This window comes from Tenrec ecaudatus, chromosome 15 (assembly GCF_050624435.1).
Source record: "Tenrec ecaudatus isolate mTenEca1 chromosome 15, mTenEca1.hap1, whole genome shotgun sequence".
In the NCBI taxonomy this organism is placed as follows: domain Eukaryota; kingdom Metazoa; phylum Chordata; class Mammalia; order Afrosoricida; family Tenrecidae; genus Tenrec; species Tenrec ecaudatus.
In genome coordinates, this window is record NC_134544.1 from 99,575,145 (window position 1) to 99,589,960 (window position 14,816).

Sequence of the window (14,816 nt, forward strand, 5' to 3'; positions counted from 1 at the left end):
AGCTGCTGACATTTAGCTTCTCCATCTTCTCTTCCCACTGTTGTAGACAGTTGGATTCCTGTGTATGCCCACTCCAGGTATTTGCTATGAAGAAATTGTTAGTCTTGTAAAATTGTATCGTGATCTCCAGATTTATTTCTATCACCAAGACCATATTTTCCAATTATTGTTTCTTCCTCTTTGTTTCCAACTTTTGAATTCCAATCGCCAATAATTATCCATGAATTCAGATTGTGTTTGATCAATTGCAGACTGAAGATGATGGTAAAATTCATCACTTTCTTCATCAGCTGTAGTGGTTGGTGCATCAATTTAAATAACCGTATTGACTGGATTATCTTGTATGCAGATAGATAGTATTTTATCACAATAGCGTTGTACTTCAAGTAGATCTTGAAATGTTCTTTAGGAAGATGAATGTGATTCCTCTTGAATGTGTCATTCCCAACATAGCAAACTGTTTGACTGTCTGATTCAAAATGGCAGATATCAGTCTGTTTCAGCTCACTAATACCTAGCACATTGATCTTCATGAGTTCCATGTAATATTTTATGAGTTCTGTTTTTTCTGTATTAGTACTTCATAATTCTGAGTTTCAATGATTAGATCATTGTCACTCCTTCCTATTTTGAGACATCCACTATCAGCAAATGAAGGTCTCAACGGACTTACTCCATCCACGTCATTATGATCAACTCTGCTTTGAGCTGGCAGCTCTTCCCTGACCATATTTTGAGTGCCTTCTGTCCTGAGAAAGAGCCCTGGTGGCGTAGTAGTTATGCATTGGTCTATGAACTACTAATTAGCATTTCAAAACCACCACAGTTCCTTGGGAGAAAGACAGGGCTTTCTACTCCCTTAAAGAGTTACAGTCCAGGGCGTGATGCCCCAACAGACTGGACTGGGAAACGCTCCTAAGGGCCAGCAAACGATCCCTGAACTAACTACAAGCTTTTCTCTTGTGAACTGTTTTGTTCTGTTCTTTGTCAGTGGTTTGTTTTTGTTGTTTTGTTGTCTGGTTGTACACTGTTGCTTTGTTTTCCTCTGTCTAGTTTTCGTGCATGTTAGTGACTCCACAGGTCTGTCTGAATAGGACAGGCTGGATGAACTATCTGGAGGAAAAACAACGGGACCGACAGTTCTGGGGGGACTTGGGGTGGGGGGGTAGGGGGGGTAAGGAAGTGGTGTTAACAAACCCAGGGACAAGGGAAAAACATGGGACCCCAAATGGTAGAGAAGGGGGAGTGACAGGCCTGGTGGGAAATGATCAAGGGTAAGGTTGCTTAGAGAAGAGGTATACTCTAGCCCAGGTGGCGATGAAGCATGGTAGTAGGGCAGGAGGAAAGTCAAGTGAGATGGAGGAAAGAGCTAGGAGTCAAAGGGCATTCATGGAGGTCTAGACAAAGACATGTACATGCAAATATATATAGGAGGATGGAGAAATAGATCTATGTGTCTATATTTATAGGTCAAGTATTAAGGTGGCGGAAGGACCTTGGGCCTCTACTCAAACACTCCCTCAATGCATGAATACCTTCTTTTATTAAATTGGAACTCCATGATGCTCACTCTCCCGACACAACGGCTGGAGCCAAAGTGGGTGAACAAGTAAATGTGGTGAAGAAAGCTGATGGTGCCCGGCTATCAAAAGAGATATTGACTGGGGTCTTAAAGGCTTGAAGATAAACAAGCGGCCATCTAGCTCAGAAGCAAATAAGCCCACATGGAAGAAGCACACCGGCCAGTGCGATCACGAGGTGCCCAAGGGACCAGGTATAAGGCATCATGCAAAAAAAAAAGATATAAGTGTGTGTATGTATGTGTATATATGTGTATATGTATATATGTATGTGTATATATGTATATATATCATATTAATCATATTAAATGAAGGGGGAAGTGCAGAGTGGAGACCCAAGGCCCAAGTGTCGACCAATGGAGATCCCCTCATAGAGGGGTTTAGGAGAGGAGATGGGTTAATTAGTGTGTGAGGTAGTATCGATGAAGAACACAGCTTTCCCCCAGATCCTGGATGCTTCCTCCCCCCAACTACCATGATCCGAATTCTACCTTGCAGGGCTGGATAGGACAGAGGCTGTACACTGGTGCATATGAGGGTTGGAGGTACAGGGAATCCAGGGTGGATGATACCTTCAGAACCAAGGGTGTGAGGGACGATGCTGGGAGAGTGGAGGGTGAGTGGGTTGGAAAGGGGGAACTGATTACAAGGATCCACATGTGACCTCTTCCCTGGTAGAGGGCCAGCAGAGAAGGGGGGAAGGGAGACTCCGGATAGGGCAAGATATGACAAAATAACGATGTATAAATTCCCAAGGGCATATGAGGGAGGGGGGAATGGGGAGGGAGGGGGAAAAAAAAGAGGACCTGATGCAAGGGGCTTAAGTGGAGAGCAAATGCTTTGAGAATGATTGGGGCAGGGAATGTATGGATGTGCTTTATACAATTGATGTATGTATATGTATGGATTGTGGTAAGAGTTGTATGAGTCCCTAATAAAATGTAAAAGAAGAAAAAAAAAAAGAGTTACAGTCTGGGAAACACAGAGGGACATTTCTATCCTGTCCTGTAGGGTCACTAAGAGTTGACATCAAGTGACTGGCAATGAGTTGAGTTCTGAACTGAGGTCTTATTTTTGGCACTATATATGACAGAGTTCTCTTGCTATTCGTGAGGTTGCAGTGACTAATTCTCCACAAGTGGACAGCTTACTTCTTCTTCATATGGACTGCTTTCAGGAATCACCTAGCTCTCACGTCAGAAGTTTAATTGATTTGGACTGTGGTATGGTCCACTGGGTTTTTTTTTAAAGCTCCGTTATAAGTGATTATACTGGTTAACCAGGCTTGAGAACCACTCCAATATGAGTCAGTTCTCCCAACCCCAATATTCACCAAAATCAAAGAGAACATATCACATGCACCCAAATATTCAAACAGGAGATGGCATTACCTCCCTTAGAAGCCCACTCTGGTGGCTAAATGGTCTCATTTCCAGACTCCCCCCGACCCACCCACATACAAAAAAGTATTTCATAAGCCCCTTCTTTGCCAAAATGACCTTTGTTGGATCATTTCTATATATTTGAATAGAGACCAAGATCATTCACCTTCTTATTTGTTAGACGTCCAGGAAACACAAGACTTCTGTTACAATTCCTGGAGATAGCTCTCACAGAGGCAAGAATGAAACATTGTGCATGTGTTCCCATGTTTTAAAGACTGTGTATCAGGACACGATGACACACTTAGCACTGCAATTTCAGACTACAGTACATTATTCCATTAAAAATAAAAAACCACAATCATATTGTGTCAGTCTGGGTACATTGGAGAAACAAGTTCACAGAAACATGTATAAGAGAGTTTTATTTAAAAGGTAAATGCACATCAAGAAAACATCCCAACCCAGTGCTGCCCAAGCCAACAAGTCCAATATTAGCCCTACGTCGACACCAATCCCTAAAATCCTCCTCCATCTCACAAAACACACGCAATAACGCTGACTGCAGGAGGAAAGCAGAATCAGTGAGCTAGTAAGCATCTCGGCGCTGGCAGGGGTCTCCACATGGCTTCTTCAGCACACAGGGCTGCATCAGGGTAGATATATGTGGTTTCTTCTCGGGGATGTCTTTCAGAAATGAGACTTGCCAGTTGAAGAAGGGAACTGGCTAAGGCAACTGCATCCTGGTCCAACCATCAGAAAGCAAGAAACCCGAGAATTAGAATGGTGAGGCTCACCGAGCCATTTATCCCTCCGTGCTTCAATTAACCCCACATGTGTCAGCCAGGTTATCTCATGCCAACTAGAAATTTTTCAGAAGCAATTTTTATGTGAGGTAAAACCTTGTGGACACCAGCAAGGGATTCTTTTTTTATAACTTAACTATCAATAAAATAAGTCAAAACCTATATGCTTTTCCTAAGACAGGATTTCAAAAGAAGAATGAAGCATATGTGGGAACTGGCCACGTGTTAGGAGAGCTTGAAAGGGACAGAATGCTTTAATCATAACAGTAAGGACACTTAGGTGAACTTGCCCGGACTTACACAGTCAATAAGTACCAAGGCTGAGATTTCATCCTCATTGTGACTCCAGATAAACCAACCTTGCCGCTGATACCTGCAGGAGTGGGAGTTAAAACCACACCACCATCAGCAAGTCAGTTCTAACTATCTGGACCCTGTAAGACAGACTTAGAAGTGACCCCTGGTGTTTCCGGAGCTTGCAAGTCAGTGTTCCCCAAAGTGAGTAAAAGCATTCCTCTGAGGTGGAGGTTGGGGTCACTGGAATGATGTAGGGAGGTTGCAACAGCAGATACCTACACTTTATCCCAGGTTATGGGCGATACTACAGAAGTTTTCTATTACCAGAGAAGTGCTGAGTGATTATTCTTTTTCTGTAAAGGGCTAATTAGCCAAACAAGTTTGTGAACCTATGAAATTCTTTTTGTCAAAAGATAGTCTCATTGTTCTCCCACAGAGCAGCTGGTGGCATTGAACTTGTGACCTTGTGCTTATCAGCCCAATATACTACACCATCTGGGTTCCTTAAGTAGCAGCTAGTTAGCCCAAAGTCAAACAACCAATTGCCGTCCAGGGGATTCCAAATCTCAGAGACCCACGTGTGAGAGAGGAAAGATACCCTTCTTGGGGTTTTCAATGGTCAATATATTTTTGAAGTACGATGCCAGGACTTTCTTCACGGTGGTGTTGCTTGTGAATTTAAACTGTCAGTCTCTTGATCAGTCACGGGCATGGACTGTTCCATCCAAGGACTTGAGTTAGGAGAAAAATAAGAACAAAACTCAAACAACTCACTGCCCTGGACTCAAGGCTGACTCACAGCAACCCTTTAGGACAGGCTAGAACTTCCCCTGTGGGTTTCTGGGACTGTGATTATTCACTGGATTAGAAAGCCTCGTCTTTCTCCTGAGGAGCAGCTGATGATTTTGAACTGCTGACCTGTAGTTAGCAGCACAACACAGAGCCACTCTGCCACCAAGGATAATTAGGATGATTATGAGGTAAGCGAGAGCCTGGCAATTTTCAGGGAATTTAAGAGATCATTGTGACTGGAGCTTTGATTCTGAGATGGAGAGGGAAGACTTTGACATAAAATGGTTTTCTCTTTCAAATGAATGTTCTAGTTATAACATGGGAAGTAGGTCATGGGAAGCCAGAGTATGTGTGGAGGACTCTCTGATGGCACTACATTAAGTAGTTCTCAGCCGCTAACTGAAAGCAGTGCTGTGGAAGAAAGACCTGGCCATTCGTTCCTGCAGAGACAATAGCCTGAGAAACCCTGTGGGGCAGCTTTGCCCTGCCACATTGGCTCTACCGTGAGTTGGAATCTGACTGATGCACTACATCAAGACTGTGCATGGAGGAGAGGTAATAGCTTGAGCTTTTACTTTGTGTTTTAACTGTTTTATTGATATATAATTCACATATCATACACACACACTCCTTTATTGTACTCATATTTTTAGCTCCCTATTTCCCCCAAACCTCCCTGTCATGGTGTGAATAACCAGCATTCCAAATGTATGATGAAGTTTTGAACACAAGGATGTGTCTCATTGTACCCTAGAACAGCTAAAGACATAGAGTCTCCATAATTCTATGTCTCCATTTATTTATGTTTTCTCTGTTTCTTCTACTTATGTCTTGTCTGGTGCAGACCAACTACTGCACTGTTCTCAGAGTCCTAGTTATCAGAGTTCTGTGGTAAAAGTGTTTTTAATAGGTTATATGACTAAGGAAAAACCTGATCCCGTTGAGTACACCTGTCCCCCTGGGATGTTATTCCCCAAGCCTCACTGGCCTTCCTGAGGGCAGGCAAGCTAGGACGCAGCCAGGAAGGTGGTTTCCTGGCTTGTTTACCATCAGCATGGAGGCAGCCACTGGAAAAGCAGAGCGAGGCTCACAGTGTGTGATGTGAATGGCCAATAGGTCAGTCACAGAGAAATCATGAAGAGGGATATTTCCACACTCAGCGCCCCAAACATGTTACTCCTGTGTAACCCTGTAAATTCCACATGTTGCCTAATGAACCAAGCCAAAGGATATGAGACATGTTTAAATTTACATATACAGCATGCATTGCCTAAAATTAAACAGTAGTTTATTTCCTGCATTCTGTTTGTTTAGTGGTTTACGTATATGTTTCTAACTACAGGGTTGACAGTCCACATCAACCAGTCATTTCTTTGGATAAAGATGAGGCTTCCTACTCTTTTAAGGATTTACTGGTTGGGAGCCTGGGGGAGTATGTCTGAAACAAACACACAAAAGTGCTCCACAATCTGCCTTATCTATTTAAATTAGGTTATGCAGTCAACTTGATTTGGACAGTCTGTCCCCAACTAAAACAGTAAAAAAAAAAACAGAGAACAAATATTTATTTAATAGTAGAACTCAGGATGACATTGTTCATCAAAATCTTTCTCCCTGAGCAACACGGCTGGGGTGTTTATAGACAGTGCTTACGGATGATGATGCTCTAGCAAGCCAACTTGAAATGGAGTTTTTGTATTCAGGTTTTTCTCCTTGTTCGTAAGGGTCTATCCACATCCCAGCTAAAAAAGTTAGCAACTTTGTCCTTCAAATAGAAGCGGGCTTAAGTTTTTATTTCAAAGGAGGAGTAGCACCGGTGCGTCAACACATCGTGTACTCTTTAACAAATTTTCAAATTTGAAATGAGAAAAGGGAAGTGCATGAAGCCCCAGTGAGGTCCTGTGATGTGTTGCAGCATCAGGAGTACATGCTGCGGACGGCAAATTAAGAAACGGGTACTTTGTATTCTTGCATTAACTTATAATAAGCTGCTATTAAATTGAGTTTAACTTAGGGATTGAATTCTGAGGCCTACGTTTGTGGAAGTCTGAGGTTTGCACAAGTTGTTGTTGTTAGTTGCTTGTGATAGTTCAGGTTTATTGTGCTAACCTGGCTGATAAATACATGGGATTAATTTAAGGGCAGAGAGATAAATGGCTTGGTGAGCCTCGCCTTTCTTATTCTCTGGTCTCTTGTTCTCTGATGGTCTGACCAGTGTTTGGCTGCCTTAGCTAGTTCTTTGCCTCAGCTAGCAAAGCTCACTTCCTGGGAGACATCCCTGAGGAGAAGCCACATGGACCTGCCAAGATGCAGACCTGGGTCTAGAGAACAGCGTGGAGACTCCTGCCAGGGCTGAGATGCTTAAACACTCACTGATTTGACTTTCCTCCTGCATTTGGCATTATTGCATATGTTTTGTGAGTTTGAGGAGGACTTTGTAGATCTGTGTTGGATATATGGGCTAATGTCAGATTTATGGGTTTGGACTGGCCTGGGTTGGGATGGTTTCTTAATGTACACGTAACTCTTACATAAAACTCTCTCTTATATACATATGAATTTCTGTGGATTTGTTTCTCTAATCTACCCAGACCAACACAGTGCTCTCCTGTCAGGTCTGAATCCCTGACCTTATGCTCAGAGATTGAAACACTGCCAAGTCCTGCATCATCCTGAACATTGTGGCTCAGTCTGAGCCTATTGTTGTAGCCAATGTGTCCATTCATCTTCTTGAGAATTTTACTGTTTGAGTTGCTGTACATTTCCATCCATGTTGTCCTTTCCCAGGGACTCTCTCTCCTGATAACATGTCCAAGATACATGAGACAAAGTCTGTGCCATCCTTGAACCCAAAGAGCATCTGGCTGTACTTTTGTCAAGGCAGATTGGTTTGTTCTTCTGGCAATCCATAGTACTAGCAGCACCCTTTCCTAGTACCTTCATTCAAATGAGCATAATGAGACCACCAAATTCAGTTTGAATCTCACATACTGTCAGCCTCAATTGCTTATTTCTGACCACTCACCTGCAATGTCAAAAAAGGTAATGTAAAGGAACTCTGAAGAGTGTTGGCAAGCCTCTTCTGGATAGGAGAGGAGAGACTTACTCACTTTAGCACTTTCTCAGGAGCTTACGTATCCTGGATTTCCTTTGACAAGTATGGGAGTATTAGGCTAATATTTTGTGAATCACACCTGGAAAACAGAGGGCTGTTATCCAATCTTGTAAGGTTTTAAAATGTCATTGCTGTCCCTATCCTAATCATGGTCCTTCTCTTCCTCCTGAAGTCAGAACTGAGGCTGTGTTTACTCAATCTTTCACCAGCCATGATTTTGTGAATCTCGCCCCCCCCCCCCACCTTATTTTTCCCCGGTGAAGAGGACAAAAGAGCTCTCTTCAAACAAGGATGGGCGTCTACAAGAGATGCAGGCCAGATTCCAAATTTTTTTAGTTGTATATGATTACTGTTTATTTTGAACTGACTTTTAAAATCAGCAAAGCTCAGGAAATCTTCAGGCATCCTTCTTCCTTCTTCCCAGTGACTCTCAGAACAGCTGTGAGGGAGAGCATTCATTCTCACCCCCAATATTTAAAAACAAACAAATAAGACACTTTTAAATTACTCAGTCTTTACAAAGTGACTTCAATATTTCCTTGTCTATTTGAGACAAAAGTAATAAAGATCAAATAAGTGGAATTTTCTTGTATGTTCCAGGATCTTCTTGAAGTCATATCTGAAAATGTCCTTCACTGCAGTACTCTGCATCCTTACAATTATCATTGTCCATTCCAGAACTGCTTGGTTCATCAATAAACCCTTTGATTATTAACTCAGATTTCATTTTGGTCTTTGGAAGGAGGAGGAGAAAAAGGAAATACTATGTACATTTCTTGAGAAATGATGTCTACCAATCACTTCCAAATTCCTTAAAAAAAAGAGAGATAGATAAAACAAACAATTCTTAACAATAGACTCACTATCTCTGGGAAACGTTATCTTTATGCCTTCAATAACTAATCTTTTGTGGCAAGATTCTATTTGTTGTAAGTATAATAAATATATAGAATCTGACAACAGAATAAGAACAACCAAGTGGTGTTTACAAACACAGGGACAAGGGAACAACATGGGACCCAAAATGGTAGTGAGGGGGTGGGGGAGTGACAGGCCTGGTGGGGAATGATCAAGGGTAGGGTTATGTAGAGAAGAGGTATAGCTGTAGGTCAGGTGGGGACGGAGCATGGTAGAACAGGAGGAAAGTCAAGGGAGATGGAGGAAAGAGCTAGGAGTCAAGGAGCACTTATGGAGGTCTAAACAAAGACATGTACATGCAAATATATGTATGAGGATAGGGAAATAGATCTATGTGTCTATATTTATAGGTTTAGTATTAAAGTAGCAGAAGGACCGTGGGCTTCTACTCAAGCACTCCCTCAATGCATGAATACTTTCTTTTATTAAATTGACACTCTATGATGCTCACCCTCCCGACACAACTGCTGAAGCCAAAACGGGTGAACAAGTAAATGTGAAGAAAGCTGATGGTGCCCGGCTATCAAAAAAGATAGTGTCTGGGGTCTTAAAGGCTTGAAGATAAACAAGCGGCCATCTAGTTCAGAAGCAACAAAGCCCACATGGAAGAACACCCCAGCCTGTGTGACCTCTTGGTCCCGAAGGGATCAGTTATCAGGAATCAAAGAACAAAAAAATCATATCATTGGCTGCACACTTCCATGATACGATAGTCGAAGACAAATGGGTGCATAAGCAAATGTGGCGAAGAAAGCTGATGGTGGCTGGCTATCGAAATAGTGTCTGGGGTCTTAAATGCTTGAAGGTGAACAAGCAGCCATCTAGCTCAGAAGCAATAAAACCCACATAGAAGACGCACACCAGCCTGTGCGATCACAAGGTGCCAAAGGGACCAGGTATAAGGCATCATGCAGAAAAAAAAAGTTTATATATATATATAAAATTTTTATATATATATCATAGTGAGTGAAGGGGGAAGTGCAGAGTAGAGACACAAGGCCCATTTGTTGGCCACTGGAGATCCCCTCATAGAGGGGTTTAGGAAAGGAGATGGGTCTGTCAGGGTGCGATGTAGTACCGATGAAGAACACAGCTTTCCCCCAGATCCTGTATGATTCCTCCCCCCCCAACTACCATGATCCGAATTCTACCTTTTAGGACTGGATAGGGCACAGGTTGTATACTGGTGCATATAGGAGCTGGAACCACAGGGAATCCAGGGTGAAAGATACCTTCAGGACCAGGGGTGTGAGGGGCGATACTGGGAGAGTAAAGGGTGAGTGGGTTGGAAAGGGGGAACTGATTACAAGGATCCACATGTGACCTCCTCTCTGGGAGATGGACGGCAGAAAAGGTGTGGAAGGGGGACTCCGGATAGGGTAAGATATGACAAAATAACAATCTGTAAATTATCAAGGGCTCATGAGGAGGGGGGAACGGGGAGGGAGGGGAAAAAAAGGAGGACCTGATGCAAAGAGCTTAAGTGGAGAGCAAATGCTTTGAAAATGATTAAGGCAAAGAATGTACACATGTGCTTTATACAATTGATGTATGTATATGTATGGACTGTGATAAGAGTTGTATGAGCCCCTAATAAATTGTTTAAAAAAAAGAATTACAACCCCACCCTAATTTATAATCATGACCATCCCTATGAAATGTGTTAAACATTCATCATCCTATACTTTGGTATACCAATTTATTGGACTAGTTGTCTACAAGTGTTAACATGGTCCACTGTCTTCTTCAGGAGCTTCCCTTGGGCAATCTTCCAGCTCAGTCCTTGTTTGCTCCAAGGAGATCGGTCCCCATTCACCATCATGCAGCTCCTGTCTTTGTTTCTCAGCAAGAGTCGTGTTGGTAACATGTCACACATTTCTTTTTGCTGAGTGTTTTTCAACATAAAATTATACTCTGTTTTCTAGAGTCACTATGAGTCAGAAGCAGCTCAATGGCAGTGAGTTTCACTTTGGTTTTATCCCAAAGAAGATGACGGGGTCATAATTTATTTTCAGCTTCTGAGAAAACTATGAACATCTCTATTTTATTCTGCAGGCTTCTAGTATGCAGAGCACCTCACCCATTTCCAGGTGAAATTTCAAATTAGTGAAAATGTTACATCATGGCCAGGGTTCTGTAGGATCCACAGACCTTGTCTATAAGTCATGAAATTCCTGTGGAGAGTCTTCTGGCTAGTGGGAACTTCTCACTAGTCATGTCAAGATTCCAAAAATAGTTTGACATAATTAGGGTTCCATTACTTGTCATCAGTGATTATTTTTCCTGTTCCCAGTTGCCCAAGGTTTGGGTCCAGGATTGATGAACCCTTCATAGATCCTCTCCCTAAGCTTCACTGTCTCTGAGGACTCCATATTGCCAGAGCTAGAACTGCCAATTTGCTATTGCTTGGTGTGCTCCTGTGCCTGGTGACAGTTCCCCAATGTGGAGATTCAGATATCTGACCTGGGTCTATGGGAATGGTTGTGACTACAAGTGACTGACACAGAGATCAGTGTCTTTATTTACACTTGTCCTATTCCAGGTGTAGTTTCAGGAGTCGGGTCCAGGATTGGTGAAACCTTCCCAGAGGCTGTCTCTCACCTGCACTGTCTCTCTGGTTTCTCCATCACAAGCAGTAGTTATCTCTGGAGCTGAATCCACCAGAGCTCGAGGAAGGAGTTGCAGTGGATAGGACACATATGGCCTGATGGTGGTACAGATTATAACCCTTCAAAGCCAACTCACCATCACCAGAGACACATAGAAGAATCAGTTCTCCCTGCTGCTTAGCTCCATGACTGCTGAGGACATGGCCATGTATTACTGTGCAAGGATCACAGTGAGGGGAAATCAGTGTGAGCCCAGACACAAACCTCCCCTGCAGGGAAGACAATGGGCAGCAGAGGATGCGCAGGACCCGCAGAGCACACACTCCCAGCCCTGGGCAGGCACAGATGAATGACAGGGAGTATTTCCTGTCAGCCATGTGTCCTCCACCAGCTCTCAACATCCCCAGGGCCATTTTTTCTTTTTCATTTTTCACCCTTCCCTCTAAATCAGTGGTTCTCAACCATCCTAATTCTGTGACCCTTTAATACAGTTCCTCATGTTGTGATGGCCACCCCACCATAAAATTACCGTATATACTCGAATATAAGCCGACCTGAGTTTAAGCCAAGGCACCTAATTATTACCTGGAAAACCAGAAAAACTGACTGACTCGAGTATAAACCTAGGGTGGAAAATGCAGAAGCCATCGGCGAGTTTCAATAATCAAAACAAATGAAAATAAAATTACTAAAAATGGAGACATTAGTGGAGTAATGTATTTAAATATTTATTTTATGTAAAAAACATAAATAAAAGGGCAACAAGTCACTTAACATTAGTAAACCAACACAGTAAGTGGAAAATAGGTTCAGCAAAATTAATAAGGTATGAACAATGATATACCTTAAGAGTACTATTCTCTGAGCTCAATCAGCGACCAAGCTAAAATGTAAAGAGTTAAAATCCTTCAAAACTGGATTCCTCATCATCATCCATATCCCAATGCAGAGCTTCAGCTGGTGTGTGGTCATCATAGACGCTGTACTCACTGAGATTGCCATCATCGCCATCACTGCTGTCATTTTCATACAAAGTGCAGTCTTCTCTGCCTTCCATAGCATTACTAATACTACATTTCTGGAAGGCACGTTGCACCATGTCTTCTGGAATGTCTTCCCATGCATCTCGAACCCACTTTTCTATTAATGCTATGTCAGGATTCATGAAATTTCCTCCTTTTGTTAGTCAGGCTTGACCAGATGACATCCATTCATGCCTCTGACCTGTGTATAACCCAAACCCCAGACTCTGAGACTCAGAAGAATCCCTTCTCAGTTCCATCGATGAGCAAGGCATTGCAGAGAGAACTGTAGAATCTGCAACAACATGTTTTGGAACTTGAGGTTCCAGTTCTACAGACCCATCTTCTGCCTGGGCGGTCTCTTGTTCGGGTGAGTTGGGTGGCACTTCAGACTCCAGAAGGTACTGGACTTTCCTCTACTGCCTCCTCCATCTGCACTTCAGAATTGAGTTATTACATCGTGGGGCAGGGTCCAGGGAAATACATCAATATCAATGATGCAACAGGAAAGCCACCTGCTCTTCGATGTGGCACCACACGACCTCACCTGCTCAGAACACCCCTTTGGGCTAAGAACTGTCTCCCTGGTCCTAATTCTCTTGATCACACCAGGGACTGGACTCAGAGGTCAACTCTGCCTCCTCTTCATCTGCAGAAGACCCTGTAGTGAGGCAGGAATGCTGTCGAAACCCTGCCAAGGCCAAAGCAAATCCTGACACCTCCCCAGATTCCACTACCACAAAATCTCTTGACCCATCCACACCACCCTGAGAAATGTTCGTCAGAAATTTTCTTCTTGCTTGGACCCACAAGCAATGCTCATGGAATCAGCAGTTGAAAGACCAAAAGATATATTACATTAGACAAATCTTCTGTACAAGATCTCTTCAGAGTATTGAAGTGCAAGGATCTCACTTTAAGGACTTAGGTGTACTTGATTACCCGCACTCCCTCAGAAATAGAAAACATAACTAACTCAGCATTATATTGAAATTCAAGTACACTTGATCATTCTTCATATATCCCCAGTGAGTGTTATTCATGGTGAACCAAAGACATACCTTCCACAAAGACGTGATAGGTTTATAGGGAGTTCTTAGGATACTTGAAGCAAAGGAACCCACCTAGCCTCAGGTGCAGTGGATAGGATAATTACTGATTGCTCTTTGAAACTCATGATTAGCCTGTCAGATAGCAAGGGTTGACCTAGAGCAGTGATCCAATTCAATCGCTCCCCCAGGACTCTATAACTGAATCTTGACTTTTCTCAACCTATCTACCAATAACCTTGCACTACAGTTTTATTGAATAGGAAATCATGCTTCCTCAATGCAAATACTATTATTATTGTCACTTTCATTGATTTGGTTGCAATCTTAGTGTCTCCATGTACGATAGAATGAAATCCTGTCCTGTCCTGTGTCATCCTCACAGTCCTTGCTATACTCGATTTCATTGCTGCAATCACGGTGACAAGCCATCTAACAGTTAGAATCTGTACGCTACACAGCATGCTGTGTTTTTCTGTGTGCATTCGTCTATTGGTGTTAGAGCCTCCCTGTGGGTTTCTCAAAATAGCCTGTTATGAATGGGTGTCTACTATTTGTCCTCACTGCCTGTTTACTATTCCCCTGTCCCTAGTTGTTCTGCTCCATTCCAGCTGCAGGAAGCCCTCTGAGGAGTGGTGAAACCTCCCAGATCCTCTCCCTAACCTGTCCCGACTTCTCCACACACACCATGATCACTTAGTATTACTGGAGCTGGACCAGCCGATACCTTTGGAAGGAGTCAGAGTGACTGTTAAAAACAGGCTTGGGTTGTCGGGAAAAAAACTGCACTGGAGTTCTGAAGAACTGACCTTCAATCTCCAGAAGTGCCCACAAACTCCTTCTATCTATAGTTCCTTTCTGTGACCACTGAAGACAAGACACTTTTACTGTATGGAACAGTGGAAGTCAGTGGGCCCAGACACAAACTACTATACAGGAATAAGGCAGGGCTATACCAGAAAGGTGGGTGCACAGGGCACAGGACAAGTGACTCCCGCATGGCAGAATTAAGAGGGGAGGCATCAGTTTGTAGTGGCTGGGTTCTAAAAGATAAAATGGGCATGCTTTATGAACAATTTTATGTAAAAAAACCTTCAATGTCAAAGCAAGGAGGAAATATCTTGGAAGACATTGATAAGGATAATAATGTTCACCAACAAGAAACAGATACCAGAGCTATCTGTCATCGTGTTCACATGAGGAGTAACCATCTGTGCATCCACCCTGAGGAGGAAGGATACATTCT